Raw genomic sequence first — 12,586 nt, forward strand, 5'->3', positions numbered from 1 at the left:
AGCAACAAAAATAAGATGGAATGAACTGAAAGAGATGGTCGGCTAGTGTCTATCTTTGTGCCAATATAATTCCTGAAAGTCTGCCCTTCTGCTTCAGGGATTATCCTGAGTGGGAAGCATTGTCATGAATTAGATTTTGTGTTGTAATGTTTTCATGGAGACATACAGGCTGGTGCCATGATGGCATTACAAGCAATGTTTTTGGAATCAAGGGGAAAAGATCCTCTTTTTAAAAGACGAGGATGCCAAAATAACTGCTGAGAATTGGGTGAGTAAATCTGCCCATTTATTGTTCCTCTGTAAAACAAAAACATATTGGATCAATTCTGCTGCTGGATTACTCGGATGGATTCTTGGAACTGCCTTTGAAAACTGACTGGAATTCTCAGCTGAACCTAAATACAAATTTGTCTTGACAGTGGTTGAACTATATAATTCCAACCTTATCTCAGCTCTATTTCCATTTTGTTTCTAATTCCAGTCTAGGAGCAGGTAATACATATCTACATCAATACTCATGTATCTGCAAGTAGCATCTTTTTTTTAAAAAAAGGACTGAAATTCTAATCTATTTTAATTAAACTCAATTGACTCCCACTACACAATATTGTGAACTGAAACTCACAAAAGGATTAATATTCTGCTAAGGATGTCATAATGTATTGGCATCATATACGTGCAAATCCAAGCAGTGTGACTTTTTGTAATTGACAGATGGAAATTTTATCAATGCAGATTTTCTAAGAGCCATCCAAGATTTTTTTGTGTATGGTACCCAGTGTCCCAATAAACACTGGGACCACCACAGCAGGCTTATGCCATAATCTTTCATCTTTGATTTTCATATCCCGACATTGTAATAATAATAGGTATTGTTTTTCTTTATAGCCACATTAGTGTACAACTGGTCTATGTAGGTAATTTATAGTTTTTCTTCTACAAGACCAAGAAAATTATCCTAATTGATCAACTATGGTTCAGTTAACATTATCTGAAGGCAGCCATTAAATTATGAGCTGAATTCATATTTCAATCCCCCTTATCTGGTGTCTTGCAAATACTGTATATAGAATGCTCAAGTGGCTTTCTGGTTGAGAATTACTGGAGTTGGAGTTCAACACAGTCTATAATAGCTGTTCTTATAAGAGGCAAATAGTATGTTATCCAATCAGTTAATTGCATTCTCATTTATAATGAGAGTATGTTCATTGTTATATTCTGTGATTTAATCTGTGTTGTTACTTGCTATTGCATTCTCTGGAATAGTGGGATGCCTTTTATTCCCTGCAATTCACTTTTATCTATGATATTCTATCTGGAATGAAGAGGAGTCTCTTCCCTGGGCTCTTTTCATCAGTACGATTCTGACATCATGTCCCGGCAATCATATTTTGCATAGATATATTATTTGATGAAGGATTACAGGAGCTTAAGCAAATGTTTATAAAACAAGGTTTTACCTGATCAAGCAGGTTCCAATAGAGGGTTTGGAGGATTTATGTCTTAAAAGTCCAAAAGATGATGAAATACAGGAATGGAAGGAATTTCAGTAGGCAGAGGCCATACTCTTTGTATGACTCAAGTGCATCACTTGATCTGCTTGTTTGACACAGAATGTTCATGTTTCATAAGTCCCCCAAGAGTGTCCAAGCTCTCAATTTTCCTTAAACTCATAAAAGCAATAGTGTCTTTTCCTGGAACTGCTGCTTTAAGGATCTGCTACTACATTAATGCCTGAACTGAAGTGTTTCAAATAGGTGCTATGTTTGAATTCCTGCACACTCCAGAGCACTCTTTCAGATTTGAATTTGAAGCACTTCATTAGGCCTAATGACAAATTATTTAAGTGTCCAGTAATTTCATCCAAAAGAAGCTTAAAGTACTAGTAGTGCCCAGAATAGAATTTTCCAATCTGAGATCTGTTGGAACATCAACCCTTATAATTCTTACTGTATGAGAATTTTCAGGATTTGCCATCCCAACTCACTTCAGTTGAGAATGCTGTTCTAAAGCATCACATACACATCTTATGTTAAGGGCCATTTTATAAGGTAGGATAGACCAACATATAATGAGTAACCCAAAGTCACTAAATGAGATCCATGGCAAAACAACAATTTGAATGTAAATCTTTCTAATCATATTCCATTGAGTCCAATCATTATGTTTCACTATTGACATAGAATTACCTAGAAATCATTCATCGATGCCCCCAAAAGAGGAAGGTCAAACCAGTAAAACCACCCATGAAGGGATAGTTTCTTTGATGTGGGAGCTGCTAAACAGCTGGTAAATTTGGTATCCATAAAGCTGTGCTTTTACACAAAAGGTTATGTATGCATCATAATTTCCTTCCACATGAACAGTGTCAGCAAAATTAGATTCCTTTTGACTACGTGGAAGTTAACACCTCCATCAAAAATGGGTAAAATTAAGCCGAAAAATTAGAACTCCAGAAGAAAACATGTCAACAACTAAATAAATACACCACAGTTCCAGTAAATGATTGTGCGTGTGTATGTGTACACATGTGTGAATGTGGGGGGAAAGAAAAGAATAGCTTACAAGAGATTGAGCACATCTTTAAGGAAAAATTTAACAGAAATTTCATTGCTGAATGGTTTGGTGTGTGTCAGATTTTCCTAGAATAAAAATACTGACATTTAATGCATTGCAAACAAAGTCCTTCACATATGATCTACAGTATCTCATTTTAAAATTACCTTCATAGATCTTGGATAGGCAGTATTTGAACCCAGAGAGTTTTCACTTCTCTGCACAGTTGTATGCTTAATGTGTTAAAAATAATCCCCCATGAGTTCTAAGGAACTTACTTTTGGATAAATTGATATACAGTTCTAGCCTTTTTTTTTTTGCAAGTAGCAGCTTGATCACTGTGTGATAGGTTTCCTAAAGCTGCATGGACTTTCTTCCCCAATTTACGTATGAAATCTCCCCTTGCATGTGGCTACTTTTTAAAGTGTGGCCAGCCCAGCTTATTCTTTTTCCTTTGTATTTTATCATTCTAATTCGGAATGCTTTACTCATTTCAGTTTTGTTTTTGTTTTTTATCAATGCGGACCATGAGCATTGCAGTTTTCCAAAGATGCTCATTATTGAGGAAGGCATCTTGGTTTTCTCATTAAAATATCTCACCCACTGTCCTTCCTCTGTTCCCCCACTACAGAGTTGCCATGCTTTCCATCCATCCATCCTTGATTCGGCAGAAAACTATACTGTCATAAAATTGGTTGTCTCCATTTCCAATTACTTTCCTGCCCTGTTGCAAGTTCCTACTTACTTCAGTCCTCTGACTTCCCTCTAGGTCAGGGGTCAGCAACCTGTGGCTCTGGAGCCAGATGTGGCTCTTTCACCCCTCTGCTACTGCTCCCTGTCACTCAAAATAGGCGTCACAACCGCCAATGTGCACACCCACCGGCACATGATTTATTGAGCTTTTCAACCCCCGGTAGGCCAACCATGGATAAATCCAAGAAAAGAAAAGTTTCAGAAGAAAAGAGTGTTTAATTCAACTACAAATGCTAGTTTTGTGGCCACTCAAGAAATAGTCAGGCACGGGAAGGGTTTTGTGGCTCCCGGTGTTTTCTTTTCTGTGGGAAACGGGTTCAAATGGCTCTTTGAGTGTTATAAGGTTGCAGACCCCTGCTCCAGGTAATGTAAGAAAACCTGATAATTTTACAGGCCCGGAGGAGGATGTTCTTGGATGGTTTCAGAATAAGAGAAAAAAAAATACTGTTTTAATCAGTTGTAGCTAAGGATGACTTAGGCTTGTCTCACTTAGGAGGTCAGAACAAGATGAAGAAAACATGTGAACTAAAGAAAATCTCTCTCTTTTCTCACCGCAGTTTTTCTACTGTTTATAGTCCATTGAAATCAAGTTGAAAAAAATTGCAATGCAAATAACATTTGGTAACCTTTTACCCTTTTCCTTTGTTTTGCTTCGGGTGAAAAGATTGATTCATTTGATTAGTTGAAATAATCAGCCTTTAGTTTGTTCTCCATGTTTATTGGGCAATGCTTGCCAAAATCAATGCCACCCACCCAGTCCAGTCATTTTGAGAAGTTCTACTAAGAGTCCCTCTTCTCTTGAACAAGAGGACAGTACCTGTATTAGAACTTCTGTATTATGTGACATGCTTCCCCTGTGCTTCAAACGGCACTTTTTCTTCTCATGTTTTGAAAAACGTTTAAAACCTTATTTCACTTCATTATTTTGACTCCACACTTGATTTACTATTCAAATCTTTACACTTATGTACCTATGTCTTTGTATAATTCATTTTATTTGGCAGTAATTATTTTTGCTGAGTTTTTGCTTTGTTGCAAGCCTTCCAGAGATATTTATTGGTTTTTTTTTTTTTATAGTAAGTATGAGTTGTTTCAAACTATGAGATGGGCGGCACGTGAATTTAATAAATAAAGTACTGTATAATGAAATAATATAATGAAATGTAGTAACTAAATGTATGGTCTGGAACAATAACTACAAATGCCCTACCCCTAAAACTCAAAATGATAGCTTATTTTTCTTATTCTGGAAGACTGAACTAGCTCTTCAGAAGAAATACATCTAGTTTTAACAGGTCTGAAAATAATCTCAAAACACATTGGCAAACCACATTGCCCAGGGAATTACACAGCAGCAGTCCAGGAGTCAGAATATTCCTTAACCATAACATTTTTATAAAAGTACATGCTGCTTCTAGATTGTTGCATGCCTACTAATAATAATTTGATTTATAAAAATTTATTAGTTATAGCATTTATAAATGCTTATGATGGTGGCTAAACATACTTATTCTACTATGATGTGCAACTTTTCATTAGACCTTTTCAAAATACCAACTAATTTACATTGAAATGAGGATAATATGCAGTTAGATTTCCTTCCTTTTTTCTCCCTCCCTTAAAATGTGATCTGACTAGTTTGTGGTTCAGTACTGAACAACTACAGCCAATGATTTGACTTAGCTTACAGTGTAAACTGCATCAATTATGTTTTAATGAAGGAATCCTGGTTTTGTATAATGAGTGAATCAACTGACTATTTCTCTAAAAAATATTCCCTCCAGCTAGTGTAATATGCATGCTTTGAAAAATGGTGCAGTGTCTGTGCTTAAACATCAAATGTAGATCTTACAGTGGGGAACACCATAGCCATCAGTGCACTATTCAAACAGCCCAGTTTATTCCCCATTGTATGCCTGCTTACTCTCTTGTAATCCCTTCCTCTCCAGTCTCTCTGCTCTGCAAGGTGGGGAGGGGAGGGGTCAATAGGTCAGGCACAGGATAATGGGGCACTGCAAAGGTTGTAAATGATCATAAATTGGTCATAAAGTTATTTTCCCAGCACTATTTTAACTTCCAAAAGTTCCTGAATGAGGCAGCCAATAAGCAAGGACCACTGCTAAGCATTATTCTGCATCTAATGCTTCTGTTTTCACTCACTGCATAAACCTGCCTTCCCTCCATAATAATGCTGAAAACATCTAGCCAATTTTATACAAGTTGAAGCTTCTTTTGGACCATGTTAACATAAAGGAAAAAGCACTATTTTTAACCCAATACAGCTAAGGCTGACTTAAGCCTTATTCATGGGTTAGGGAATGAAATGAAGACAATGTCATGCAGCTATAGGAGGAAAAATAATAAAATACGTTGCCAAAGTGTATTTATGCCACAATTAGGTGAAAGTGAGAAAAGGCTATAAAAAGAAGGTAGGTTTATCCCATCTCTGATTTTTCCAGTAACAGTACATTCCAGTTGAGAGGGGATACTAGAAAAAGGCACTGTTGAATTTCTTTATTGGCCTTTGGAGGATGAAATCATTAGACGACAGAAGCCTTTGCAGATATAAAAGATGCAATGGATATCAGAGACAGAGTTGCTTGCTAAGTGGGTGATCACATAATTTGAATGAATGAATGAATAAATAAATAAGAGAGTGAAAAGGGGGTCTACTGCTTTGTGTAGAGCAGTAATAACTAAGTTCTAATTGAGTTGATTGTAGACTCTAGGCCAGCTCTTGACACCATATGCATTACTATATGTACACTCTCACAAATTCAGCAGGACTTACTTTTCTGGGGATTGTGCTTTTAGCTTCTTTCCCCGTCTATATATAAAGTTAAAAATCCTATTTGCCTTCACTGAGGCTCATTATGGCAAATATATAGAATTAATAAAGTAGTACATGAAAGTCAATGATTTAAGCATTCTAAACGTGGTTTGGTCCATAATACATTACTGCTAGTTTGGTGTAATAAGGAAAGCATCAGGATAAAAACTAGGAGAGCCTGAGTTCCAGTCCCACCTTAGGCACAAAGCTAGCTTAGATGACCTTGGGCCAGTCCTTCTCTCTTAGCCCAAGGAAGGCAAACCACTTCTGAAAAATCTTGCCAAGAAAATGTCAGGGACTTGTCCAGGCAGTCTCCAAAATCATGCATGATTAAATGAAAGGGAGGAAAAAACCATCATGGTAATTAGCAATAACTGCTAAAATCCATCTCTGCAAAGTCAATATATTTTCAAGTTTTCCTGAGTCACTTACTTGGTTTTCTGGATACAGTATTTCCTAGCCTTCTTCCATCTGCTGTTGACGATGAGTTGTTGATACTCAAAATTTATTTTCTATGCACTTTTCCTGAAAGCTCATGAACATGACGGGTAGTTCAGCATGACTAAAGCATTCATGCTGCAAACATCTCTTTGTATTCTTATTTCCTTGCAGGTAATTTTTTTTAAAGAATATAATATATAGATACCTTTGTCATTCTTTCCATTTTTTCCAGTGCAACATTTATGCTAGTCATTTTTGTAATAATTTTCCTTTTAAAACAAACATTTAGATACGTTTCTTCATGTCCACCAAAACTTCTAATGATAGTTTCTCGTTAATAAGAATTGCTGCCTGACCAAAAAATACAACTTATACCAACAAACTAAGCGATGGTATGTGCCAATTCCATTTTAGCCTAATGTGTTATATGAATTAGCTCAAGTGGTCAGTTTATTGTTTAGTATATCGTGCATTATTACCTCCTTTGAAAAGCAATTTTGTAACTAGGATGCTGAAGAGAAAGAAGAAAAATCCTGTACTACAGATTCTTAAAGCTGATAAAATAGATGGTATCGTTATGCTAAATATTGTTCAAAAACAATCCGTTTACTAGTTTTATTTCAGTTCTCCCATTTCTGTCTCCTTTAGCTGGTTTCTTATTTGCTTGTAGTTGTGTTTTTATTGTTTCATCTTTCTGTTCTCTATTAGAATTTATTTTTTTTAAAAAGTAAAAAGAGTTGTAAATTATAAATTTCTATAAAAAGCTCTGCAGTAAAAATATCTATAAGAAGAGTATATTATAGTATGTTTATTGTGTTTCGTTATGTTACTATAACATTATCCATAAGGAGCTCAGATTATAGATCTAAAAACACTTACAGTAATTTATGCCGTACCATCAAACCTTTCCAAATTTCACCCTGAAGAAATGACAACCAATGGCCAAGATGAGGAGAAATTCATCAAGCGCATTTGTAAGGTGTATGAATATATATAGATGCATAGAAAACAAAGAACAATAGAATGTTGCTAAATAGTCCGGCAAAAAACATAAAAAGGAGTTTTGGCTTCCACAGAGTTGGTTGGTCAAAGAAAACCTACCTTAGTTTGGGTTGCTGTTCCATCATCTATAAAGTCAATTTTTGGAGAGCAAAAGGGAATCCACCTTATTGTCTTTTATGCACGATATGAATGATTCAGTCTGAATTCACAGGAAGTGTCCTTTATTCTTTGGTTCTCACTTTAGGTGGGGAGGATGGTTAAACCAACCCGTACAAAAAAGAGGACAGAGAGAACAAGAGTGAAAATGCTCTTTGTGGGTGCTTATTTTCTCAAACAAGAATTGCCCTTTCTCCCAAACAGCATAGAGGAGATATCAGTTGCCTGATGACTCAGTGATCAAAATACATTTTGCACATACCTGAGTGGTACTTTCCATGCCCGTTCTCAGAATTTCACCCAAGAATTTGACCCAAGCTCTGACATATTCTGAAAACAAATGCCAAAAATCAATGTAAAATAATCCGTGAGGTTGATAATATAAGGCAGCAACGCCTAAAAAAATAAAATTCAAATACCTGCCCTGTGCTTGAGTGTATCTTACTATGGAGCACACTGGGCTTTGTCACATTTGTGAATTTTATAGAAGTGCAAAATTCTATCACAGGTTTGTATCTGTAGAAAAAGACTGTAGCTCTGGTCTTCGGAGGTTAGTTGGAGAAACAAAAGGGTTCCTCAGAGAAACATATCTAATACAAAGCAAGTACTATGTAGCAATTCCCTTTTCCTTAAGACTAAACAAGCTTTGATGGCTCAATATAAGGGTAATATGTCCAAGTTATCAGTTTCTGGATCTGGATATATTCATGCATGTTTTCTTAACAGCATTACAGAGGTAGTTGGCCATGGCCTTCTAATTTTCTATCCAAGTGCTAACTAAGTCTGCTTCTGTTCATTTTGTTTTTTACATCACATTTGGCTAAATGCTGCCACCTAGCATTTAACAAAACAAGTGTTTTGTTCTGAATATTACTCAATTTGTAGAGAAAAGTTTGGACTCTTAAGTAAATCTTTCTTTCTCAGTCCTTTCCATTGACATATGTGATAAGGAATATGGGAGTTGAATTTCAATATTTCTTGAGGCTATCAGTGCAGGGAAAACTTTTTTAAGCCTTTGAAGGTTATTATCTGGAAATACTTATGTGCTAGAAACACATTTTCTGGTGAGTAAGCCCCATTAAGCTCAATAGAATTGGACTGCTGTATTAAGCCAACCAAAACAATACAAACAGAACCTGGCATTATATCTTCTGTATAAGGTTTTTGTTTGAAACTTATAGGAAACTAACAGTTGTGATTTTGGAATGCAGCATAAGACTTGTTTGCATGCTAAGGATCATAAGTTGAAGAATGACCGCAACTTAAAGGGAGTGTGTATGTGTGTTAAAGGGTGGGGAGATAATAAGATTGATCAATTTCAGTTGTGCATCTCGCACTTCCAGTGAGGATTAATCATGACTTAGTTTGTCTTCAGGAAACCAGAGACAATATCACAGTTGAGATTGGTGTCCAAAAGCTAGTAGTGGACACTGAACTTTCCCAGATAAAGGAGGAGGCATGAAATCAACTTATCAGATCACCAGATGGATGTTTCCTGTGAGTTAACTGCAAAGATGGAACTTTTTGTGGTTTGCTTGCAGGTTGAGTGGCTGGGAAGCACAGGATTCTATCTTCATTCAAGGCTGCCATGCAACCGATACAGACGCTAAAATGGACCAATCCTCATTTCTTAAACACATTTGTATATAATTGTTCATTCACCTGACAGAGATTTTCTTTTGCTACAGATAAGTAGAAGAAAGCTTGATCATATGGAAATTTCTGTAAAACAAATGTCTGGGATATAAATAAATTAATGATAGGATAGACATTTTAAGAGAATAAATCAGAATTTAGGAATAGAAAATTGGAGAGAAAGATGGGTAATGTAGCTTTGCTGCAACTCAGAAAGAAAATATTCTGTTTGAGATTTAGAAGTATTCCAGACAGTTCTGATGAAGATATTAGATAAAATCTAAAAAGACATATTTGAAATGGAAATTGCCAAAGTGTATTGACTAAACTTGCACTTTTCAAGAATAATTAAATGTTCCAAGGGATATTTTGTGTAAGGAAAACAAAAAACCAAAGGATCAAATTTTGCAGCAGAATTTCAATACAAGATCAAACATTGATAATATAGATATTATTACCTTAAAAGAAATTCCTATTAGAATTTTACATAAAAGAAAAGAATATTCTTTTTTTATTGAAATACAAATTCATTAGAGGATGTGATTTTTACTTTCAAATAGAAAAGATTCTAATTGAACTCTGTACAAAAGGACAGCAATTTTTTTGAAAAATTTAAAGGAGATTTGGAAGAGGCTCAAATGGAGGTTGACTGCTCCAAAAACATAACAGTTACAAAAGGAGACTGAAAAAAATTGTTCTGAATTGGGTGCAACTGGCACTGATTTTCTAATCTACCGGCCTAATTATGGATTACAAATGTTTAATATGGAATATAAACAGAGCAAGTGCTCCTCAGAAGGAAAAGTGTTTTTTTTAAAGCCTTGGTTGGGTTAAGTTCTAGGCAGTGAATGAAGGAATGGAAATGGGAAGCCTCTTGTGTTTCTTTCCATTTCTTCCACCAATTCTCTCCAAAATTGGTGTTTTTCAGTGGCTTGATCTGAGCTTTTCCTATGGCCTGGGAAAGTTAAGAGGTGGAAAGAGCAATTTCAGACATCTCCTCACTCTCATATGGAAAAAGAACAAATGCCCCAAATGTACAACTGAACATTGGCCATTTTGCTATTGAATTGGAGCTGCAAACGGGATATTAAGAAATGTGTGCTGCTTGTGAGCTGTGTTGTTCACTCTTGGTGTGTGGCTTAATGTTTTGTGTGATTTATAGCCTAATTTGTTTTTAAAAGGTAAAGGTTCCCCTCACACATACGTGCTAGTCATTCCCGACTCTAGGGGGTGGTGCTCATCTCCGTTTCAAAGCTGAAGAGCCAGCGCTGTCCTAAGACGTCTCTGTGGTCAGGTGGTCGGCATGACTAAACGCCAAAGGCGCACGGAATGCTGTTACCTTCCCACCAAAAGTGGTCCCTATTTTTCTACTTGCATTTTTTACGTGCTTTCGAACGGCTAGGTTGGCAGAAGCTGGGACAAGTAATGGGAGCTCCCTCTGTTCCGCGGCACTATTACTCTCATCCTAATGGAGATTCTAGGGAGTGACTATTTTCACTCTCTTCCTCTGTCTCCCTCCTTCCTCTGGGTTAGGTTGCCTCCCCCCCACTTCCTGAAGAAACTGCTGCTGCCTCCTTCCTGAGAAACTGCTGCTGCCCTGAAGTCCATTACACCAGCTCTCCCACAGTAGGCACCATCTCTTACACACTATCATACTAACAGCTATGGCACCTACTCTTTGGGGAATTGCCATAGAATTACGTCTGACATAGACCAACCTTCCTTAACCTGGTGGATTCAAATATTTGTATTGCTACTCCTAGAATTCCCAACTGGGTGGGTGTTCTGAGACCTGTAGTCCAATATATATGGAAGGTTGGTATAACCCTTGCAGCATGGGTGTTACCACCATGAGGCCTACATGTCTGTCTCACTAACCCTTGTTGTCACCTGTTTGCTGCCTGGCTCAGAAAACCTGTGGTAGCATCTTGTCAACACCTTTTTTCTCTCTGCTCAGTTCTTCTTTCATGAGACACTCAGTATAAATCCTTAGGCCAGTGTGGTTGGAGTTGAGAGCCGGTACCCAATCACTGAGTTTGCTTAGGAATTGAATCACATAATCAGATCCCATTTTCCACTATATGAGGGCCTAATTTATACTCAACAAAGTGTGTTGTGCAAAAACAGCCAATGCGCTTTATGTATTGTACAAACCCATGCAATTAAGATTTACTCAAAAAACTATATTTGAGCACATCATGATTAAGGTGATGCGCAAACTCAGCCACAGATTGTTTTTATTCATCATTTACACCTCTGGTGTAAAAGCTGGCATACCTAAACGCCAAAGGCGTACGGAACGCTGTTACCTTCCCACCAAAAGTGGTCCCTATTTTTCTACTTGCATTTTTTAAGTGTTTTTAAACTGCTAGGTTGGCAGAAGCTGGGACAAGTAACGGGAGCTCACCCTGTTTCGCAGCACTAGGGATTCGAACCGCTGAACTGCCAACCTTTTGATCGACAAGCTCAGCATCTTAATCATAGAGCCCTTGTAATTTCTTTTTAAGGCTGCCCAAATTGGGTGCCACTGCAATGTGTAAATCAACCATGTAAAAGAAGGAATGTGGTAGTGAACGCTTTTGCAAAGCTCACCTTGGAGCTGGTGGAAAGTTTACTTAAGGGACTTTTTGTCCTTTTTTGAGCAAGCAAAGGCAGAAATCCAGTAGAACATTTTTCCATAGTGCAGATATTCTGTGTGAGTAATCTACATGCATTTTCTTGGGACTTTTTAGCAACATGAGGAAGAAGAAGGTTCCCTGCTCTTTTCTTATAAACTGCGTATTCTATCTTTATTTATTGTTTCCCTCGTACTAGTCCTTAACATCTACCCTCAGTACCTTTGCCCACAGCCACATTGTGTTACAGGAAAAGCAGAAGTAAAGCACTCCCAGCAGCAAAAGAACCCATAGTGAGAAACCACAGTAATTCAGAGCAGAATAGTGAAAGATCAGAAATCTTGCAAGCAAATGTGCCCAGAGATAGGTTGGTACAGCTCCTACTATAGTAAAACTATTTAGTTTTACTAAAAGAGTAAAATCCAAGCAACTTGCAACTTTCCCTGCTAGCTTTTGTATTGACTTTTTCCCTTTCCCCCTTTTTTTAACTAGCCCAGGTAATTCTGTTGACGTGTTTAGGTAAGTTAATATCTCCAAAATGATGACACAACTGAAATGATGACTCAATGGCCCATGGGTGGCATAATTTATAAAATGC

At 37.0% G+C, this 12,586-nt stretch overlaps 1 protein-coding gene across 6 annotated transcripts in view; it reads left to right on the top strand.

The window, feature by feature from the left end:
• Positions 1-12,586, top strand: part of LIN28A (lin-28 RNA binding posttranscriptional regulator A) — a 105,258-nt gene that overhangs the window by 22,901 nt on the left and 69,771 nt on the right. Inside the window, exon 3 of one of the 6 annotated variants that reach the window (XR_009622533.2) lies at positions 9,280-9,505. The exons of the other annotated variants lie outside the window; for them this stretch is intronic. The gene's annotated coding sequence lies outside the window, so the exon portion shown is untranslated. Of the gene's footprint in view, positions 1-9,279; positions 9,506-12,586 lie in introns of those variants that run through there. 6 annotated transcript variants of the gene reach the window in all.

Source organism: Pantherophis guttatus, chromosome 10, assembly GCF_059756535.1.
Source record: "Pantherophis guttatus breed Tessera chromosome 10, ASM5975653v1, whole genome shotgun sequence".
Taxonomy (NCBI): Eukaryota; Metazoa; Chordata; class Lepidosauria; order Squamata; family Colubridae; genus Pantherophis; species Pantherophis guttatus.